The sequence below is a fragment of the Schistocerca serialis genome, chromosome 2, assembly GCF_023864345.2.
Source record: "Schistocerca serialis cubense isolate TAMUIC-IGC-003099 chromosome 2, iqSchSeri2.2, whole genome shotgun sequence".
Classification (NCBI taxonomy): domain Eukaryota; kingdom Metazoa; phylum Arthropoda; class Insecta; order Orthoptera; family Acrididae; genus Schistocerca; species Schistocerca serialis.
This window is the reverse complement of record NC_064639.1, coordinates 69,510,525-69,530,446: the sequence shown is the minus strand read 5'-3', so window position 1 is coordinate 69,530,446 and position 19,922 is coordinate 69,510,525.

Genomic DNA, 19,922 nt, shown 5'->3' with positions numbered 1-19,922 from the left:
AATGTAATTCAGATACAATTTCTGTGTTTCATCGTCAATAAGAAGGTGCAAGGTATACAGAAATCTTGAAGTGAAGGTTTGGAATCTAAAACTGGACTCACAGGAGAGGTTCAAATCATAGAAAGTGAGAGTGTCAGTCCTCTTTTCCATAAGTCGGCATTGGGCCTTTTGTATTAAATTCGGATGCAATTGCTGTGTTTCATCGTCAATAAGAAAGTCCAAGGGATACAGTAAACTTGAAATGAATCATCGGAAACTAAAACTGGACTCACAGCAGAGGTTCAAATCATAGAAAGGTAGAGTGTCTGTCCTCTTGTACTTAAGTCGGAATTGTGCATTTTGAATTTAATTCCGATGCAATTTCTGAGCTTCATCGTCAAAAAGAAGGTCCAACGGATACAGTAAACCTGAATTGAAAGATCGGAAACTAAAACTGGACTCACAGGAGAGTTTCAAATCATAGAAAGTGAGATTGTCAGCCCTCTTGTACTTAAGTCGGCATTATGCCTTTTGTATTACATTCGGATGCAATTTCTGTGGTTCATCGTCAATAAGATGGTGCAAGTGATACAGTAGACCTGAAGTGAAGCATCAGAATCTAACTATTGACTCACAGGAGTTGTTCAAATCATAGAAATTGAAAGTGTCAGTCCTCTTGTACTTAAGTCAGCATTGTGCCTTTTTATTAAACTCGGATGAAATTCCTGTGTCTCATCGTCAATAAGAACGTCCAAGGTATACACGAAACCTGTAGTCAAGCATCGGAATCAAAAACTGGACTCACAGGAGAGGATCAAATCATAGAAAGTGAGAGTGACAGTCCTCTTGTACTTAAGTCAGCCTTGTGCCTTCTGTACTAAATTCGGATGCAATTTCTGTGTTTCATCGACAATAAGAAAGTCCAAGGGATACAGTAAACCTGAAGTGAATCATCGGAATCTAAAACTGGACTCACAGGAGAGGTTCAAATCATAGAAAGTGAGAGTGTCAGTCCTCTTTTCCTTAAGTCGGCATTGTGCCTTTTGTATTAAATTCGGATGCAATTTCTGTGTTTCATCGTCAATAAGAAGGTCCAAAGTATACAGCAAACCTGAAGTGAATCATCGGAATCTAATACTGGACTCACAGGACAGGTTCAAATCATAGAAAGTGTGAGTGTCAGTCCTCTTGTACTTAAGTCGGAATTGTGCCTTTTGTATTAAATTCGTATACAATTTCTGTGTTTCATCGTCAATAAGAAGTTCCAAGGGATACAGTAAACCTGAAGTGAAGCATCGGAATCTAAAACTGGACTCACAGGAGAGGTTCAAATCATGGAAAGATAGAGTGTCAGTCCTCTTGTACTTAAGTCGGCATTATGCCTTTTGTATTAAATTCGGATGCGATTTCGGTGTTTCATCGTCAATAAGAGGGCCAAGGGATACAGTACACCTGAAGTGAAGCATCGGAATCTAAAACTGGACTCACAGGCAAGGTTCAAATCTTAGAAAGGTAGAGTGTCAGTCCTCTTGTACTTAAGTCGGCATTGTGCATTTTGAATTTAATTCCGATGCAATTTCTGAGCTTCATCGTCAAAAAGAAAGTCCAAAGGATACAGTAAACCTGAATTGAAAAATCGGAAACTAAAACTGGACTCACAGGAGAGTTTCAAATCATAGAAAGTGAGATTGTCAGTCCTCTTGTACTTAAGTCGGCATTATGCCTTTTGTATTACATTCGGATGCAATTTCTGTGGTTCATCGTCAATGAGAAGGTGCAAGTGATACAGTAGACCTGAAGTGAAGCATCGGAATCTAACTATTGACTCACTGGAGTTGTTCAAATCATAGAAATTGAAAGTGTCAGTCCTCTTGTACTTAAGTCAGCAATGAGCCTTTTTATTAAACTTGGATGCAATTTCTGTGTGTCATCGTTAATAAGAACGTCCAAGGTATACACAAAACCTGTAGTCAAGCATCGGAATCTAAAACTGGACTCACAGGACAGGTTCAAATCATAGAAAGTTAGAGAGTCAGTCCTCTTGTACTTATGTCGGCTTTGTGCCTTTAGAATTTAATTCGGATGCAACGTCTGTGTTTCATCGTCAATAAGAAGGTCCAAGGTACACATAAAACCTGAGGTGAAGCATCGGAATCTAAAACTGGACTCACAGGAGAGGTTCAAATCATGGAAAGATAGTGTGTCAGTCCTCTTGTACTTAAGTCGGCATTGTGCATTTTGAATTTAATTCCGATGCAATTTCTGAGCTTCATCGTCAAAAAGAAGGTCCAACGGATACAGTAAAGCTGAATTGAAAAATCGGAAACTAAAACTGGACTCACAGGAGAATTTCAAATCATACAAAGTGAGATTGTCAGTCCTCTTGTACTTATGTCGGCATTATGCCTTTTGTATTACATTCGGATGCAATTTCTGTGGTTCATCGTCAATGAGAAGGTGCAAGTGATACAGTAGACCTGAAGTGAAGCATCGGAATCTAACTATTGACTCACTGGAGTTGTTCAAATCATAGAAATTGAAAGCGTCAGTCCTCTTGTACTTAAGTCAGCAATGAGCCTTTTTATTAAACTTTTTATGCAATTTCTGTGTGTCATCGTTAATAAGAACGTCCAAGGTATACACGAAACCTGTAGTCAAGCATCGGAATCTAAAACTGGACTCACAGGAGAGGATCAAATCATAGAAAGTGAGAGTGTCAGTCCTCTTGTACTGAAGTCAGCCTTGTGCCTTTTGTATTAAATTCGGATGCAATTTCTGTGTTTCATCGACAATAAGAAAGTCCAAGGGATACAGTAAACCTGAAGTGAATCATCGGAATCTAAAAATGGACTCACAGGAGAGGTTCAAATCATAGAAAGTGTGAGTGTCAGTCCTCTTGTACTTAAGTCGGAATTGTGCCTTTTGTAAAAAATTCGTATACAGTTTCTGTGTTTCATCGTCAATAAGAAGGTCCAAGTGATACAGTAAACCTGAAGTGAAGCATCGGAATCTAAAACTGGACTCACAGAAAAGGTTTAAATCATAGAAAGTAAGAGTGTCCATCCTCTTGTACTTAAGTCGGCATTGTGCCGTTTGTATTAAATTCGGATGCAATTTCTGTGTTTCCTCGTCAATAAGAAGGTCCCAGGTATACAGTAAACCTGAAGTGAAGCATCGAATCTAAAACTGGACTCAAAGGGCAGGTTCAATTCATAGAAAGTGAAAGTGTCAGTCCTCTTGTACTTAAGTCAGCATTGAGCCTTTTTATTAAACTTGGATGCAATTTCTGTGTGTCATCGTTAATAAGAACGTCCAAGGTATACACGAAACCTGTAGTCAAGCATCGGAACCTAAAACTGGACTCACAGGAGAGGTTCAAATCATAGAAAGTGTGAGTGTCAGTCCTCTTGTACTTAAGTCAGCCTTGTGCCTTTTGTATTAAATTCGGTTGCAACTTCTGTGTTTCATCGTCAATAAGAAGGTCCAAGGTATACAGGAAACCTGAGGTGAAGCATCGCAATCTAAAACTGGACTCACAGGAGAGGTTCAAATCATGGAAAGATAGAGTGTCAGTCCTCTTGTACTTAAGTCGGCATTATGCCTTTTGTATTAAATTCGGATGCGATTTCTGTGTTTCATCGTCAATAAGAGGGTCCAAGGGATACAGTAAACCTGAAGTGAAGCATCGGAAACTAAAACTGGACTCACTGGCGAGGTTCAATTCATAGAAAGGTAGAGTGTCTGTCCTCTTGTACTTAAGTCGGCATTGTGCATTTTGAATTTAATTCCGATGCAATTTCTGAGCTTCATCGTCAAAAAGAAGGTCCAAAGGATACAGTAAACCTGAATTGAAAAATCGGAAACTAAAACTGGACTCACAGGAGAGTTTCAAATCATAGAAAGTGAGATTGTCAGTCCTCTTGTACTTAAGTCGGCATTATGCCTTTTGTATTACATTCGGATGCAATTTCTGTGGTTCATCGTCAATAAGAAGGTGCAAGTGATACAGTAGACCTGAAGTGAAGCATCGGAATCTAAATATTGACTCACTGGAGTTGTTCAAATCATACAAAATTGAAAGTGTCAGTCCTCTTGTACTTAAGTCAGCCGTGTGCCTTTTTATTAAACTCGGATGCAATTTCTGTGTCCCATCGTCAATAAGAACGTCCAAGGTATACACGAAACCTGTAGTCAAGCATCAGAATCTAAAACTGGACTCACAGGAGAGGTTCAAATCATAGAAAGTGAGAGTGTCAGTCCTCTTGTAATTAAGTCAGCCTTGTGCCTTTTGTATTAAATTCGGATGCAATTTCTGTGTTTCATCGACAACAAGAAAGTCCAAGGGATACAGTAAACCTGAAGTGAATCATCGGAATCTAAAACTGGACTCACAGGAGAGGTTCAAATCATAGAAAGTGAGAGTGTCAGTCCTCTTTTCCTTAAGTCGGCATTGTGCCTTTTGTATTAAATTCGGATGCTATTGCTGTGTTTCATCGTCAATAAGAAAGTCCAAGGGATACAGTAAACCTGAAATGAATCATCGGAAACTTAAACTGGACTCACAGAAGAAGTTCAAATCATAGAAAGTTAGAGAGTCAGTCCTCTTGTACTTATGTCGGCATTGTGCCTTTCGAATTTAATTCGGATGCAATTTCTGTGTTTCATCGTCAATAAGAAGGTCCAAGGTATACAGGAAACCTGAGGTAAAGCATCGTAATGTAAAACTGGACCCACAGGAGAGGTTCAAATCATGGAAAGATAGAGTGTCAGTCCTGTTGTACTTAAGTCGGCATTATGCCTTTTGTATTAAATTAGGATGCGATTTCTGTGTTTCATCGTCAATAAGAGGGTCCAAGGGATACAGTAAACCTGAAGTGAAGCATCGGAATCTAAAACTGGGCTCACAGGAGGGGTTCAAATCATAGAAAGTGAGAGTGTCTATCCTCTCGTACTTAAGTCGGCATTATGCCTTTTGTATTAAATTCGGATGCGATTTCTGTGTTTCATCGTCAATAAGTGGGTCCAAGGGATACAGTAAACCTGAAGTGAAGCATCGGAGTCTAAAAATGGACTCACTGGAGACGTTCAAATCATAGAAAGTTAGAGTGTCAGTATTCTTGTACTTAAGTCCGCATTGTGCCTTTTGAATGTAATTCCGATACAATGTCTGTGTTTCATCGTCAATAAGAACGTCCAAGGTATACAGTTAACCTGAAGTGAAGCATCGGAATCTAAAACTGGACTCACAGGAGGGGTTCAAATCATAGAAAGTGAGAGTGTCAGTCCTCTTGTACTTAAGTCAGCCTTGTGCCTTTTGTATTAAATTCGGATGCAATTTCTGTGTTTCATCGACAATAAGAAAGTCCAAGGGATACAGTAAACCTGAAGTGAATCATCGGAATCTAAAACTGGACTCACAGGAGAGGTTCAAATCATAGAAAGTGTGAGTGTCACTCCTCTTGTACTTAAGTCGGAATTGTTCCTTTTGTATTAAATTCGTATACAATTTCTGTGTTTCATCGTCAATAAGAAGGTCCAAGTGATACAGTAAACCTGAAGTGAAGCATCGGAATCTAAAACTGGACTCACAGGAGAGGTTTAAATCATAGAAAGTGAGAGTGTCAGTCCTTTTGTACTTAAGTCGGCATTGTGCCGTTTGTATTAAATTCGGATGCGATTTCTGTGTTTCCTCGTCAATAAGAAGGTCCAAGGTATACAGTAAACCTGAAGTGAAGCTTCGGAATCTAAAACTGGACTCACAGGAGAGGTTCAAGTCATAGAAAGGTAGGGTGTCTGTCCTCTTGTACTTAAGTCGGTATTGTGCCTTTTGAATTTAATTCCGATGCAATTTCTGAGCTTCAACGTCAAAAAGAAGGTCCAACGAATACAGTAAACCTGAAGTAAAAAATCGGAATCTAAAACTGGACTCACAGGAGAGATTCAAATCATAGAAAGTGAGAGTGTCAGTCCTCTTGTACTTAAGTCGGCATTATTCCTTTTGTATTAAATTCGGATGCAATTTCTGTGTTTCATCGTCATTAAGAAGGTCCAAGGTATACAGTAAACCTGAAGTGAAGCATCGGAATCTAAAACTGGGCTCACAAGAGAGGTTGAAATCATAGAAAGTGAGAGTGTCTATCCTCTCGTACTTAAGTCGGCATTATGCCTTTTGTATTAAATTCGGATGCGATTTCGGTGTTTCATCGTCAATAAGAGGGTCCAAGGGATACAGTAAACCTGAAGTGAAGCATCGGAATTTAAAACTGGACTCACTGGAGACGTTCAAATCATAGAAAGGTAGAGTGTCAGTATTCTTGTACTTAAGTCGGCATTGTGCCTTTTGAATTTAATTCCGATGCAATTTCTGTGTTTCATCGTCAATAAGAACGTCCAAGGTGTACACGAAACCTGAAGTCAAGCATCGGAATCTAAAACTGGACTCACAGGAGAGGTTCAAATCATAGAAAGTTAGAGAGTCAGTCCTCTTGTACTTATGTCGGCATTGTGCCTTTTGAATTTAATTCGGATGCAATTTCTGTGTTTCATCGTCAATAAGAAGGTCCAAGGTATATAGTAGCTTTGAAGTGATGCATCGGAATCTAAAACTGGACTCACAGGAGAGGTTCAAATCATAAAAAGTGAGAGTGTCAGTCCTCTTGTACTTAAGTCGGCTTTGTGAATTTTGTATTAAATTCGGATACAATTTCTGTGTTTCATCGTCAATAAGAATGTCCAAGGGATACAGTAAACCTGAAGTGAAGCATCGGAATCTAAAACTGGACTCACAGGAGAGGTTCAAATCATAGAAAGTGAGAGTGTCAGTCCCCTTGTACTTAAGTCGGCATTGTGCCTTTTGTATTACATTCGGATGCAATTTCTGTGTTTCATCGTCAATACGAATTTTCAAGGTATACAGTAAACCTGAAGTAAAGCATCGGAATCTAAAACTGGACCCACAGGGGAGGTTCAATTCATAGAAAGTGAAAGTGTCAGTCCTCTTGTACTTAAGTCGGCATTGTGCCTTTTGTATTGAATTCGGATGCAATTGCTGTGTTTCATCGTCATTAAGAAAGTCCAAGGTATACAGGAAACCAGAAGTGAAGCATCGGAATCTAAAACTGGGCTCACAGGAGAGGTTCAAATCATAGAAAGTGAGAGCGTATATCCTCTCGTACTTATGTCGGCATTATGCCTTTTGTATTAAATTCGGATGCGATTTCTGTGTTTCATCGTCAATATGAGGGTCCAAGGGATACAGTAAACCTGAAGTGAAGCATCGGAATCTAAAACTGGACTCACAGGAGAGGTTCAAATCATAGAAAGTGTGAGTGTCACTCCTCTTGTACTTAAGTCGGCATTGTGCCTTTTGTATTAAATTCGGAAACAATTTCTGTGTTTCACCGTCAACAAGAAGGTCCAAGGGATACAGTAAACCTGAAGTGAAGCATCGGAATCTAAAACTGGACTCACAGGAGAGGTTCAAATCATAGAAATGTAGAGTGTCAGACCTCTTGTGCTTAAGTCGGCATTGTGCCGTTTGTATTAAATTCGAATGCAATTTCTGTGTTTCATCGTCAATAAGAACGTCCAAGGTGTACACGAAACCTGAAGTCAAGCATCGGAATTTAAAACTGGACTCACAGGAGAGGTTCAAATCATAGAAAGTGAGAGTGTCAGTCCTCTTGTACTTAAGTCGGCATTGCGCCTTTTGTATTAAATTCGGATGCAATTTCTGTGTTTCACCGTCAATAAGGAAGTCCAAGGGATACAGTAAACCTGTAGTGAATCATCGGAATCTAAAACTGGACTCACAGAAGAGGTTCAAATCATAGAAATTTAGAGGGTCAGTCCTCTTGTACTTATGTCGGCATTGTGCCTTTTGAATTTAATTCAGATGCAATTTCTGTGTTTCATCGTCAATAAGAAGGTCCAAGGTATACAGTAAACCTGAAGTGAGGCATCGGAATCTAAAACTGAACTCACAGGAGAGGTTCAAATCATAGAAAGTGAGAGTGTCAGTCCTCTTGTACTTAATACGGCATTGTGAATTTTTTATTAAGTTCGGATACAATTTCTGTGTTTCATCGTCAATAAGACGGTCCAAGGGATACAGTAAACCTGAAGAGAAGCATTGGAATCTAAAACTGGACTCACAGGAGAGTTTCAAATCATGGAAAGTGAGAGTGTCAGTCCTCTTGTACTTAAGTCGGCATTGTGCCTTTTGTATTAAATTCGGATGCAATTTCTGTGTTTCATCGTCAATAAGAAGGTCCAAGGTATACAGTAAACCTGAAGTGAAGCATCGGAATCTAGAACTGGACTCACAGGAGCGGTTCAAATCATAGAAAGGTAGAGTGTCAGTCCTCTTGTACTAAAGTCGACATTGTGCCTTTTGAACTTAATTTCGATGCAATTTCTGAGCTTCATCGTCAAAAAGAAGGTCCAACGGATACAGTAAACCTGAAGTGAAAAATCGGAATCTAAAACTGGACTCACAGGAGAGGTTCAAATCATGGAAAGTGAGAGTGTCAGTCCTCTTGTACTTAAGTCGGCATTATGCATTTTGTATTGAATTCGGATGCAATTTCTGTGTTTCATCGTCATTAAGAAGGTCCAAGGTATACAGTAAACCTGAAGTGAAGCATCGGAATCTAAAACAGGACTCACAGGGGCGGTTCAATTCATAGAGAGTGAAAGTGTCAGTCCTCTAGTACCTAAGTCGGCATTGTGCCTTTTGTATTAAATTCGGATGCAATTGCTGTGTTTCATCGTCAATAAGAAGGTCCAAGGTATACAGCAAACCAGATATGAAGCATTGGAATCCAAAACTGGGCTCACAGCAGAGGTTAAAATCATAGAAAGTGAGAGTGTCTATCCTCTCGTACTTAAGTCGGCATTATGCCTTTTGTATTAAATTCGGATGCGATTTCTGTGTTTCATCGTCAATAAGAGGGTCCAAGGGATACAGTAAACCTGAAGTGAAGCATCGGAATCTAGAACTGGACTCACAGGAGAGGTTCAAATCATAGAAAGGTAGTGTGTCAGTCCTCTTGTACTTAAGTTGGCATTGTGCCTTTTGTATTAAATTCGGATGCAATTTCTGTGCTTCATCGTCAAAAAGAAGGTCCAACGGATACAGTAAACCTGAAGTGAAAAATCTGAATCTATGACTGGACTCACAGGAGAGGTTCAAACCATAGAAAGTGAGAGTGTCAGTCCTCTTGTACTTAAGTCGGCATTGTGACTTATGTATTAAATTCGGATGCAATTTCTGTGTTTCCTCGTCAATATGAAGGTCCAAGGGATACAGTAAACCGGAAGTGAAGCATCGGAATCTAAAACTGGACTCACAGGAGAGGTTCAAATTATGGAAAGTTAGAGTGTCAGTCCACTTGTACATAAGTCGGCATTGTGCCTTTTGAAAATTTATTCCGATGCAATTACTGTGTTTCTTCATCATTAAGAAGATCCAAGGTATACAGTAAACCTGTAGTGAAGCATCGGAATCTCAAACTTGACCCACAGGAGAGTTTCAAATCATAGAATGTTAGAGTGATAGTCCTCTTGTACTTAAGTCGGCATTGTGCATTTTGTATTAAATTCCGATGCAATTTCTGTGTTTCATCGCCAATAAGAAGGTTCAAGGGATACAGTAAACCTGAAGTGAAGAATCGGAATCTAAACCTGGACCCACAGGAGAGGTTCAATACATAGAAAGTGGGAGTGTCAGTCCTCCAGTACTTAAGTCGGCATTGTGCCTTATGAATTAAATTCGAATGCAATTTCTGTGCTTCATCGTCAATAAGAAGGTCCAAGGGATACAGTAATCCTGAAGTGACGCATCGGAAACTAAAACTGGACACACTGGAGAGGTTAAAATCACAGAAAGTTAGAGTGTCAGTCCTTTTGTACTTAAGTCGGCATTGTGCCTTTTGTATTAAATTCCGATGCAAATTCTGTGTTTCATCGTCAATAAGAAGGTCCCAGGTATACAGGAAACTTGAAGTGAAGCATCGGAATCTGAAACTAGACTCACAGGAGTGCTTCAAATCATAGAAAGTGAGAGTGTCAGTCCTCTAGTACTTAAGTCGGCATTGTGCCTTTTGTATCAAATTCGGATGCAATATCTGTGTTTCAGGATCAATAAGAAGGTCCAAGGTATACAGTAAACCAGAAATGAAGCATCGGAATCTAAAACTGGGCTCACGGGTGAGGTTCAAATCATAGAAAGTTAGAGTGTCAGTCCTCTTGTACTTAAGTCGGCATTGTGCCTTTTGAATTTATATCGGATGCAATTTCGTTGTTTCATCGTCAATAAGAAGGTCCGAGGTACACAGGAAACCTGAAGTGAAGCATCGGAATCTAAAAGTGGACTGACAATAGAGGTTCAAATCATAGAAAGTAAGAGTGTCAGTTTTATTGTACTAAAGTCGGCATTGTGCCTTTTGAATTCAATTTTGATGCAATTTCTGAGCTTCATCCTCAAAAAGAAGGTCCAACGGATACAGTAAACCTGAAGTGAAAAATCGGAATCTAAAACTGGACTCACAGGAGAGGTTAAAATCATGGAAAGTGAGAGTGTCAGTCCTCGTGTACTTAAGTCGGCATTATGCATTTTGTATTAAATTCGGATGCAATTTCTGTGTTTCATCGTCATTAAGAAGGTCCAAGGTATACAGTAAACCTGAAGTGAAGCATCGGAATCTAAAACTGGACTCACAGGGGCGGTTCAATTCATAGAGAGTGAAAGTGTCAGTCCTCTTGTATTTAAGTCGGCATTGTGCCTTTTGTATTAAATTCGGATGCAATTGCTGTGTTTCATCGTCAACAAGAAGGTCCAAGGTATACAGCAAACCAGATGTGAAGCATTGGAATCCAAAACTGTGCCCACAGGAGAGGTTAAAATCATAGAAAGTGAGAGTTTCTATCCTCTCGTACTTAAATCGGCATTATGCCTTTTGTATTAATTTCGGATGCGATTTCTGTGTTTCATCGTCAATAAGAGGGTCCAAGGGATACAGTAAACCTGAAGTGAAGCATCGTAATCTAGAACTGGACTCACAGGAGACGTTCAAATCGTAGAAAGGTAGAGTGTCAGTTCTCTTGTACTTAACTTGGCATTGTGCCCTTTGTATTAAATTCGGATGCAATTTCTGTGTTTCATCGATAACAAGAGGGTCCAAGGGATATAGTAAACCTGAAGTGAAGCATCGGAATCTAAAACTGGACTCACAGGAGAGGTTCAAAACATAGAAAGGTAGAGTGTCAGACCTATTGTACTTAAGTCGTCATTGTGCTTTTTGAATTTAATTCCGATGCAATTTCTGTGCTTCATCGTCAAAAAGAAGGTCCAACGGATACAGTAAACCTGAAGTGAAAAATCTGAATCTATGACTGGACTCACAGGAGAGGTTCAAACCATAGAAAGTGAGAGTGTCAATCCTCTTGTACTTAAGTCGGCATTGTGACTTTTGTATTAAATTCGGATGCAATTTCTGTGTTTCCTCGACAATATGAAGGTCCAAGAGATACAGTAAACCGGAAGTGAAGCATCGGAATCTAAAACTGGACTCACAGGAGAGGTTCAAATCATAGAAAGTTAGTGTGTTAGTCCACTTGTACTTAAGTCGGCATTGTGCCTTTTGAATTTTTATTCCGATCCAATTACTGTGTTTCATCATCATTAAGAAGTTCCAAGGTATAAAGTAAACCTGTAGTGAAGCATCGGAATCTAAAACTTGACCCTCAGGAGAGTTTCTAATCATGGAATGTTAGAGTGACAGTCCTCTTGTACTTAAGTCGGCATTGTGCCTTTTGTATTAAATTCTGATGCAATTTCTGTGTTTCATCGTCAATAAGAAGGTTCAAGGGATACAGTAAACCTGAACTGAAGCATCGGAATGTAAACCTGGACCCACAGGAGAGGTTCGAATCATAGAAAGTGAGAGTGTCAGTCCTCTAGTACTTAAGTCGGCATTGTGCCTTTTGAATTAAATTCGAATGCAATTTCTGTGCTTCATCGTCAATAAGAAGGTCCAAGGGATACAGTAATCCTGAAGTGACGCATCGGAAACTAGAACTGGACTGACTGGAGAGGTTCAAATCACAGAAAGTTAGAGTGTCAGTCCTCTTGTACTTAAGTCGGCATTGTGCCTTTTGTATTAAATTCGGATGCAATTTCTGTGTTTCATCGACAACAAGAAAGTCCAAGGGATACAGTAAACCTGAAGTGAATCATCGGAATCTAAAACTGGACTCACAGGAGATGTTCAAATCATAGAAAGTGAGAGTGTCAGTCCTCTTTTCCTTAAGTCGGCATTGTGCCTTTTGTATTAAATTCGGATGCTATTGCTGTGTTTCATCGTCAATAAGAAAGTCCAAGGGATACAGTAAACCTGAAATGAATCATCGGAAACTTAAACTGGACTCACAGAAGAAGTTCAAATCATAGAAAGTTAGAGAGTCAGTCCTCTTGTACTTATGTCGGCATTGTGCCTTTTGTATTAAATTCTGATGCAATTTCTGTGTTTCATCGTCAATAAGAAGGTTCAAGGGATACAGTAAACCTGAACTGAAGCATCGGAATCTAAACCTGGACCCACAGGAGAGGTTCAAATCATAGAAAGTGAGAGTGTCAGTCCCCTTGTACTTAAGTCGGCATTGTGCCTTTTGTATTACATTCGGATACAATTTCTGTGTTTCATCGTCAATACGAATTTTCAAGGTATACAGTAAACCTGAAGTAAAGCATCGGAATCTAAAACTGGACCCACAGGGGAGGTTCAATTCATAGAAAGTGAAAGTGTCAGTCCTCTTGTACTTAAGTCGGCATTGTGCCTTTTGTATTGAATTCGGATGCAATTGCTGTGTTTCATCGTCATTAAGAAAGTCCAAGGTATACAGGAAACCAGAAGTGAAGCATCGGAATCTAAAACTGGGCTCACAGGAGAGGTTCAAATCATAGAAAGTGAGAGCGTATATCCTCTCGTACTTATGTCGGCATTATGCCTTTTGTATTAAATTCGGATGCGATTTCTGTGTTTCATCGTCAATATGAGGGTCCAAGGGATACAGTAAACCTGAAGTGAAGCATCGGAATCTAAAACTGGACTCACAGGAGAGGTTCAAATCATAGAAAGTGTGAGTGTCACTCCTCTTGTACTTAAGTCGGCATTGTGCCTTTTGTATTAAATTCGGAAACAATTTCTGTGTTTCATCGTCAATAAGACGGTCCAAGGGATACAGTAAACCTGAAGAGAAGCATTGGAATGTAAAACTGGACTCACAGGAGAGTTTCAAATCATGGAAAGTGAGAGTGTCAGTCCTCTTGTACTTAAGTCGGCATTGTGCCTTTTGTATTAATTTCGATGCAATTTCTGAGCTTCATCGTCAAAAAGAAGGTCCAACGGATACAGTAAACCTGAAGTGAAAAATCGGAATCTAAAACTGGACTCACAGGAGAGGTTCAAACCATGGAAAGTGAGAGTGTCAGTCCTCTTGTACTTAAGTCGGCATTATGCATTTTGTATTGAATTCGGATGCAATTTCTGTGTTTCATCGTCATTAAGAAGGTCCAAGGTATACAGTAAACCTGAAGTGAAGCATCGGAATCTAAAACTGGACTCACAGGGGCGGTTCAATTCATAGAGAGTGAAAGTGTCAGTCCTCTAGTACCTAAGTCGGCATTGTGCCTTTTGTATTAAATTCGGATGCAATTGCTGTGTTTCATCGTCAATAAGAAGGTCCAAGGTATACAGCAAACCAGATATGAAGCATTGGAATCCAAAACTGGGCTCACAGCAGAGGTTAAAATCATAGAAAGTAAGAGTGTCTATCCTCTCGTACTTAAGTCGGCATTATGCCTTTTGTATTAAATTCGGATGCGATTTCTGTGTTTCATCGTCAATAAGAGGGTCCAAGGGATACAGTAAACCTGAAGTGAAGCATCGGAATCTAGAACTGGACTCACAGGAGAGGTTCAAATCATAGAAAGGTAGTGTGTCAGTCCTCTTGTACTTAAGTTGGCATTGTGCCTTTTGTATTAAATTCGGATGCAATTTCTGTGCTTCATCGTCAAAAAGAAGGTCCAACGGATACAGTAAACCTGAAGTGAAAAATCTGAATCTATGACTGGACTCACAGGAGAGGTTCAAACCATAGAAAGTGAGAGTGTCAGTCCTCTTGTACTTAAGTCGGCATTGTGACTTATGTATTAAATTCGGATGCAATTTCTGTGTTTCCTCGTCAATATGAAGGTCCAAGGGATACAGTAAACCGGAAGTGAAGCATCGGTATCTAAAACTGGGCTCACGGGTGAGGTTCAAATCATAGAAAGTTAGAGTGTCAGTCCTCTTGTACTTAAGTCGGCATTGTGCCTTTTGAATTTATATCGGATGCAATTTCGTTGTTTCATCGTCAATAAGAAGGTCCGAGGTACACAGGAAACCTGAAGTGAAGCATCGGAATCTAAAAGTGGACTGACAATAGAGGTTCAAATCATAGAAAGTAAGAGTGTCAGTTTTATTGTACTAAAGTCGGCATTGTGCCTTTTGAATTCAATTTTGATGCAATTTCTGAGCTTCATCCTCAAAAAGAAGGTCCAACGGATACAGTAAACCTGAAGTGAAAAATCGGAATCTAAAACTGGACTCACAGGAGAGGTTAAAATCATGGAAAGTGAGAGTGTCAGTCCTCGTGTACTTAAGTCGGCATTATGCATTTTGTATTAAATTCGGATGCAATTTCTGTGTTTCATCGTCATTAAGAAGGTCCAAGGTATACAGTAAACCTGAAGTGAAGCATCGGAATCTAAAACTGGACTCACAGGGGCGGTTCAATTCATAGAGAGTGAAAGTGTCAGTCCTCTTGTATTTAAGTCGGCATTGTGCCTTTTGTACTAAATTCGGATGCAATTGCTGTGTTTCATCGTCAACAAGAAGGTCCAAGGTATACAGCAAACCAGATGTGAAGCATTGGAATCCAAAACTGGGCCCACAGGAGAGGTTAAAATCATAGAAAGTTAGAGTTTCTATCCTCTCGTACTTAAATCGGCATTATGCCTTTTGTATTAATTTCGGATGCGATTTCTGTGTTTCATCGTCAATAAGAGGGTCCAAGGGATACAGTAAACCTGAAGTGAAGCATCGTAATCTAGAACTGGACTCACAGGAGACGTTCAAATCGTAGAAAGGTAGAGTGTCAGTTCTCTTGTACTTAACTTGGCATTGTGCCCTTTGTATTAAATTCGGATGCAATTTCTGTGTTTCATCGATAACAAGAGGGTCCAAGGGATATAGTAAACCTGAAGTGAAGCATCGGAATCTAAAACTGGACTCACAGGAGAGGTTCAAAACATAGAAAGGTAGAGTGTCAGACCTATTGTACTTAAGTCGTCATTGTGCTTTTTGAATTTAATTCCGATGCAATTTCTGTGCTTCATCGTCAAAAAGAAGGTCCAACGGATACAGTAAACCTGAAGTGAAAAATCTGAATCTATGACTGGACTCACAGGAGAGGTTCAAACCATAGAAAGTGAGAGTGTCAATCCTCTTGTACTTAAGTCGGCATTGTGACTTTTGTATTAAATTCGGATGCAATTTCTGTGTTTCCTCGACAATATGAAGGTCCAAGAGATACAGTAAACCGGAAGTGAAGCATCGGAATCTAAAACTGGACTCACAGGAGAGGTTCAAATCATAGAAAGTTAGTGTGTTAGTCCACTTGTACTTAAGTCGGCATTGTGCCTTTTGAATTTTTATTCCGATCCAATTACTGTGTTTCATCATCATTAAGAAGTTCCAAGGTATAAAGTAAACCTGTAGTGAAGCATCGGAATCTAAAACTTGACCCTCAGGAGAGTTTCAAATCATGGAATGTTAGAGTGACAGTCCTCTTGTACTTAAGTCGGCATTGTGCCTTTTGTATTAAATTCTGATGCAATTTCTGTGTTTCATCGTCAATAAGAAGGTTCAAGGGATACACTAAACCTGAACTGAAGCATCGGAATGTAAACCTGGACCCACAGGAGAGGTTCGAATCATAGAAAGTGAGAGTGTCAGTCCTCTAGTACTTAAGTCGGCATTGTGCCTTTTGAATTAAATTCGAATGCAATTTCTGTGCTTCATCGTCAATAAGAAGGTCCAAGGGATACAGTAATCCTGAAGTGACGCATCGGAAACTAGAACTGGACTGACTGGAGAGGTTCAAATCACAGAAAGTTAGAGTGTCAGTCCTCTTGTACTTAAGTCGGCATTGTGCCTTTTGTATTAAATTCGGATGCAATTTCTGTGTTTTATCGTCAATAAGAAGGTCCCAGGTATACAGGAAACCTGAAGTGAAGCATCGGAATCCGAAACTAGACTCACAGGAGTGCTTCAAATCATAGAAAGTGAGAGTGTCAGTCCTCTAGTACTTAAGTCGGCATTGTGCCTTTTGTATTACATTCGGATGCAATATCTGTGTTTCAGGACCAATAAGAAGGTCCAAGGTATACAGTAAACCTGAAGTGAAGCATCGGAATCTAAAACTGGGCTCACAGGTGAGGTTCAAATCATAGAAAGTTAGAGTGTCAGTCCTCTTGTAGTTAAGTCGGCATTGTGCCTTTTGAATTTATATCGGATGCCATTTCGTTGTTTCATCGTCAATAAGAAGGTCCGAGGTACACAGGAAACCTGAAGTGAAGCATCGGAATCTAAAACTGGACTCACAATAGAGGTTCAAATCATAGAAAGTAAGAGTGTCAGTTTTCTTGTACTAAAGTCGGCATTGTGCCTTTTGAATTTTATTTCGATGCAATTTCTGAGCTTCATCGTCAAAAAGAAGGTCCAACGGATACAGTAAACCTGAAGTGAAAAATCGGAATCTAAAACTGGACTCACAGGAGAGGTTCAAATCATGGAAAGTGAGAGTGTCAGTCCTCTTGTAATTAAGTCGGCATTATGCATTTTGTATTAAATTCGGATGCAATTTCTGTGTTTCATCGTCATTAAGAAGGTCCAAGGTATACAGTAAACCTGAAATGAAGCATCGGAATCTAAAACTGGACTCACAGGCTCGGTTCAATTCATAGAGAGTGAAAGTGTCAGTCCTCTTGTATTTAAGTCGGCATTGTGCATTTTGTATTAAATTCGGATGCAATTGCTGTGTTTCATCGTCAATAAGGAGGTCCAAGGTATACAGCAAACCAGATGTGGAGGATTGGAATCCAAAACTGGGCTCACAGGAGAGGTTAAAATCATAGAAAGTGAGAGTGTCTATCCTCTCGTACTTAAGTCGGCATTATGCCTTTTGTATTAAATTCGGATGCGATTTCTCTGTTTCATCGTCAATAAGAGGGTCCAAGGGATACAGTAAACCTGAAGTGAAGCATCGGAATCTAGAACTGGACTCACAGGAGAGGTTCAAATCATAGAAAGGTAGAGTGTCAGTCCTCTTGTACTTAAGGTGGCATTGTGCCTTTTGTATTAAATTCGGATGCAATATCTGAGTTTCATCGATAACAAGAGGGTCCAAGGGATATAGTAAACCTGAAGTGAAGCATCGGAATCTAAAACTGGACTCACAGGAGAGGTTCAAAACATAGAAAGGTAGAGTGTCAGTCGTATTGTACTTAAGTTGGCATTGTGATTTTTGAATTTAATTCAATTGCAATTTCTGTGCTTCATCGTCAAAAAGAAGTTCCAACGGATACAGTAACCCTGAAGTGAAAAATCTGAATCTATGACTGGACTCACAGGAGAGGTTCAAACCATAGGAAGTGAGAGTGTCAGTCCACTTGTACTTAAGTCGGCATTGATCCTTTTGAATTTTTATTCCGATGCAATTACTGTGTTTCATCTTCATTAAGAAGTTCCAAGGTATACAGTAAACCTGTAGTGAAGCATCGGAATCTAAAACTTGACCCACAGGAGAGTTTCAAATCATGGAATGTTAGAGTGACAGTCCTCTTGTACTTAAGTCGGCATTGTGCCTTTTGTATTAAATTCTGATGCAATTTCTGTGTTTCATCGTCACTAAGAAGGTTCAAGGGATACAGTAAACCTGAAGTGAAGCATCGGAATCCAAACCTGGACCCACAGGAGAGGTTCGAATCATAGAAAGTGAGAGTGTCAGTCCTCTAGTACTTAAGTCGGCATTGTGCCTTTTGAATTAAATTCGAATGCAATTTCTGTGCTTCATCGTCAATAAGAGGGTCCAAGGGATACAGTAAACCTGAAGTGAAGCATCGGAATCTAGAACTGGACTCACAGGAGAGGTTCAAATCATAGAAAGGTAGTGTGTCAGTCCTCTTGTACTTAAGTTGGCATTGTGCCTTTTGTATTAAATTCGGATGCAATTTCTGTGTTTTATCGTCAATAAGAAGGTCCCAGGTATACAGGAAACCTGAAGTGAAGCATCGGAATCTGAAACTAGACTCACAGGAGTGCTTCAAATCATAGAAAGTGAGAGTGTCAGTCCTCTAGTACTTAAGTCGGCATTGTGCCTTTTGTATCAAATTGGGATGCAATATCTGTGTTTCAGGATCAATAAGATGGTCCAAGGTATAGAGTAAACCTGAAGTGAAGCATCGGAATCTAAAACTGGGCTCACAGGTGAGGTTCAAATCATAGAAAGTTAGAGTGTCAGTCCTCTTGTACTTAAGTCGGCATTGTGCCTTTTGAATTTATATCGGATGCAATTTCTTTGTTTCATCGTCAATAAGAAGGTCCAAGGTACACAGGAAACCTGAAGTGAAGCATCGGAAACTAAAACTGGACTCACAGGAGAGGTTCAAATCATAGAAAGTAAGAGTGTCAGTCCTCTTGTACTTAAGTCGGCATTGTGCGTATTGTATTAAAATCGGATGCAATTTCTGTGTTTCATCGTCATTAAGAAGGTCCAAGGTATACAGGAAACCGGAAGTGAAGCATCGGAATCTAAAACTGGACTCACAGGAGAGGTTCAAATCATAGAAAGTGAGAGTGTCAGTCCACTTGTACTTAAGTCGGCATTGTGCCTTTTGTATTAAATTCGGATGCAATTTCTGTGTTTCATCGTCAATAAGAAGGTCCAAGGGAGACAGTAAACCTGAAGTGAGGCATCGGAATCTAAAACTGGACTCACAGGAGAGGTTCAAATCATAGAAAGTTAGAGTGTCAGTCTTCTCGTACTTAAGTCGGCATTGTGCCTTTTGTATTAAATTCGGATGCAATTTCTGTGTTTCATCATCAAAAAGAAGGTACAAGGGATACAGTAAACCTGAAGTGAAGCATCGGAATCTAAAACTGGACTCACCGGAGAGGTTCAAATCATAGAAAGTTAGAGTGTCAGTCCTCTTGTACTGAAGTCGGCATTGTGCCTTTTGAATTTAATTCCGATGCAATTTCTGTGTTTCATCGTCAATAAAAAGGTACAAGGTATACAGTAAACTTGAAGTGAAGCATCGGAATCCAAAACTGGACTTACAGGATAGATTGAAATCATAGAGAGTTAGAGTGTCAGTCCTCATGTACTTAAGTCGGCATTGTGCCTTTTGTATTAAATTCAGATGCAATATCTTTGTTTCATCATCAATAAGAAGGTCCAAGGTATACTGTAAACTTGAAGTGAAGCATCGTAATCTAAAACTGGACTCACAGGAGAGATTCAACTCATAGAAAGTTAGAGTGTCAGTCCTACAGTACTTAAGTCGCCATTGTGCTTTTTGTATTAAATTCGGATGCAATTTCAGTGTTTCATCATCAATAAGAAGGTCCAAGGGATACAGTAAACCTGACGTGAAGCATCGGAATCCAAAACTGGGCTCACAGGAGAGGTTCAAATCATAGAAAGTTAGAGTGTCAGTCCTCTTGTACTTAAGTCGGCATTGTGCCTTTTGAATTTTTTTTCCGATGCAATTACTGTGTCTCATCGTCAATAAGAAGTTCCAAGGTATACAGCAAACCTGTAGTGAAGCTTCGGAATCT